The sequence below is a fragment of the Acomys minous genome (genome assembly GCF_964271855.1).
Source record: "Acomys minous genome assembly, chromosome: 6".
In the NCBI taxonomy this organism is placed as follows: Eukaryota; Metazoa; Chordata; class Mammalia; order Rodentia; family Muridae; genus Acomys; species Acomys minous.
The window spans coordinates 117,759,333-117,762,870 of NC_140487.1; positions in this window are offsets into that span (position 1 = coordinate 117,759,333).

Consider the following 3,538-nt stretch of genomic DNA (forward strand, 5'->3'; position numbering starts at 1 on the left):
AAATAAATTAAAAAATAAAATAAAAACAAAAGGATGAGAGGAAGGGGCCTGGAGAGATGGCTAAGTGGTTAAGAGCACTGGTGCTCTTCCAGAAGACACAGGTTCAATTCACAGCACCCACACAGCAGCTGAGAACTGCCTGTAACTCTATGAGATCTGACCCCCCTCGCATATACATACATGTAGACAAAACACCAATGCACATAACATAAAAATAAATAAATTCAAGAAGCATAGTTATGGGTCCCTCAAGGGAGAGTTGTTTGCATTAGTTGTATAGAGCACATTGGTGGCTCTACATTACATCTTTAAAATGTTGTTAACCCAGCACTTGGGAGGCAGAGGCAGAGGCAGAGGCAGGCAGATCGCTGTGAGTTCGAGGCCAGTTTGGTCTACAAACTGAGTCCGGGACAGCCAAGGCTACACAGAGAGACTCTGTCTCAAAAAGCCAAAATAAAATAAAATAAAATGTTGCTAAGAGAGCTGGGGTGTGGGTAGGGGAGGGGGTGTGGGGGTGGGGGGGTTGTGACACACGCCTTTAATCCCAGCACTCAGGAAGCAGAGGAAGGTGAATATCTGTGATTTTGAGGCCGGCCTGGTCTACAGAGTAAGTTTCAGAACAGCCAGGGCTACACAGAGAAATCCTGTCTCAGAAAAAAAAAATGTTGCTAAGAGCCAGGTGATGAGCTGGCTTGGTGGCACACACCTGTAATCCCAGCACTCAGGGAGGCAGAGGCAGAGGCAGAGGCAGAGGCAGGCAGATCTCTGAGTTTTGAGGTCAGCCTGGTCTACAGAGTGAGATCTGGGACAGCCATGGCTAAACAGGAAATTCTGTCTTGGGGGAAAAACAAAATGTTGCTAGGAATATTTTTTTCTTTTCTCACCTCAACCCCTGCTCCTGAGACAGGGTCTCTCTACATAGTCCCAAATGTCCTAAAACTCACTTTGTAGACCAGGCTAGCCTGAAACTCACGGAGCTCCTCCTGCCTCTGCCTCCTACATGCTGGATGGCATCAAAGGTATATGCCAACATACCCAGCAAGTATTTATTGGGTCACTTCTGTTCATTTGTAGCTAGATCTAAGACAGATGCAGGCATCCTTAAAAACAAACCACTAGATTTTAGTTGTAACAAGTAATAAATGAATGAAGGACTTTGGGGCCAGGCATGGTGGTGCACGCCTTTAATCCCAGCACTCGGGAGGCAGAGGCAGGCAGATCGCTGTGAGTTCAAGGCCAGCCTGGTCTACAAAGTGAGTCCAGGACAGCCAAGGCTACACAGAGAGACTCTGTCTTGAAAAACCAAAAAAAAAAAAAAAAAAAAAAAGAAAGAAAGAAAAGAAGGACTTCGGATTTCTGTCTCACACCACAGACCATGGCATAAGGGCATAGGGCTAAACTACACAGCTCACAGTAGGAAAAAAATAGACATAAATCTTCACCTTTGGGAATTTATGTTATGATATAATCTTAGATATGACACTGAAAACACAAGCAACTAGAGAGAAAAAGCACTGGGCCCTTAGTGCACTTGAGAAGTGGAGACAGGGAGCCAGGCGTGGTGGCGGCACATGCCTTTAATCCCAGCAGAGGCAGAAGCAGGTGGATTGCTGTGAGTTCGAGGCCAGCCTGGTCTACAAAGCAAGTCTAGGACAGGCAAGGCTACACAGAGACACCCTGTCTCAAAAAACGGGGGAAAAAAAGGGAGGCCAGACTGGTTTACAAAAATTGAGTCCAGAACAGCCAGGGACTTGGTTACACAGAGAAACCTTGTCTCAGGGCACAGGGGTGGGGGGTGGGGTGGGAAGGTGGACTCCATTTTTAGACCCCTTTCTTTATAATTTATTTTTATTTTCTGTGCATTAATGTTTTGCTTGCATATATGTCTGTGGATGTCAGATCTTGGAGTTATAGACAGTTGTGAGCTACCATGTGGGTGCTGGGAACCTGGGTCTTCTGGAAGAACAGTCAGTAATCTTAACCACTGAGTCATCTCTCCAGCCCCCCATTTCAGATTCCTTAAGACCAAGGGTAGGAGTTGAGGGGATAGAAATGTTATTTAGAAAAGCCATTGTAGGGGGCTAGGGCTAGAGAGATGGCGCAGAGGTTAAGAACACTGATTGCTCTTCCAGAGGTCCTAAATTCAATTCCCAGGTACCACATGGTGGCTCACAGTCATCTGTGATGTGATCTGATGCCCTCTTCTGGCATAAAAGCATACATACAGGTAGAGCACTATATACATAATAAATAAATCAATCTGAAAGAAAGAAAGAAAGAAAGAAAGAAAGAAAAAATAGCTATACAAAAAGAAAAAGTAGCTATGTCACTACAAAAGCTTAGCCAGGCGTGGTGGCGCACACCTGTAATCCTAGCACTTGGGAGGCAGAGGCTGGCAGATCGTTGTGAGTTCAAGGCTAGCCTGGTCTACAAAGCTAGTCCAGGACAGCAAGGCTACACAGATAAACTGTCTCAAAACACCAAAAACAAAACAAAACAAACAAAGGCTTGAGAGACAAGAGACATAGAAATTAAGAGAACAGGAAATGTTCAACCGGGCACCTATGGTACCTAATGAAATGGATGATCAAGATAGACACCCCATTGACAATGGGTAAAAAGCTCAGCTTGCTAACATGGAGCTGGCATAAACTTCCAGTGCTTAAGAGTCAACTTTATGTGTGCATTCATAAAGATCTAATTGTACCTTGATAAACAGAATAAGATTAGCCAAAAGACACTGAATGGTAGGAAAAAAACTGCTAAGGTAGATCAACCTGTATACTTTAGAGATGTTTTAACATCAGGATGGAACTCAGGGAACGTATTGCATTGGGGAAGAGGTTTTGAGTATATTTCCACAGGTGATGAAAGACTATGGGTTCCATCAAAATTGAAAATGATTCAATCTGAAGGCAGACAGGAAAACCTTGATGCTGAAATGGATATTTGCTGAAAGATAGATGATCAGGACAGCAGTTATGAGAGAACATCACATCATAAGGATATTTGGACTTTTTTGGTTTGGGCTTTTAGTTTTTCAAAACAGGGTTTCTCTGTGTAGCCTTGGCTGTCCTGGACTCACTTTGTAGACCAGGCTGTCCTCAAACTCACGGTGACCCGACTGCCTCTGCCTCCTAAGTGCTGGGATTAAAGGTGTGTCCCACCTTACCCTGGCAACATTTGGACTCTTGAATTGGTGGGATTGGTAATTGTTTTTATTGTAACAATTAAACTGTGTACAATTTTTAGCTTAAACAGAAAGGGAGACAACCAGGGCAACACAGAGAAACCATGTCCTGAAAAACCAAAAAATAAAAATAAAGGGGCGAGGAGGGGCATGGTGGAAATCAGTTACCCTTGCCCCAGTTCTGTGCTCCATGGCCTGGCCAGAGGTCCCCCCCACCCCCCATCCTGCCTCCCTTGTCTAATCTGTCAGCTAACTACAGACAGGGTCTGGTCTTCCTTGGGGGCTTCTGTTCTCTTAAAATTGTGACTGGTAGAACCCTGAGACCTGAGGATTCCGGGGTTGAGATGG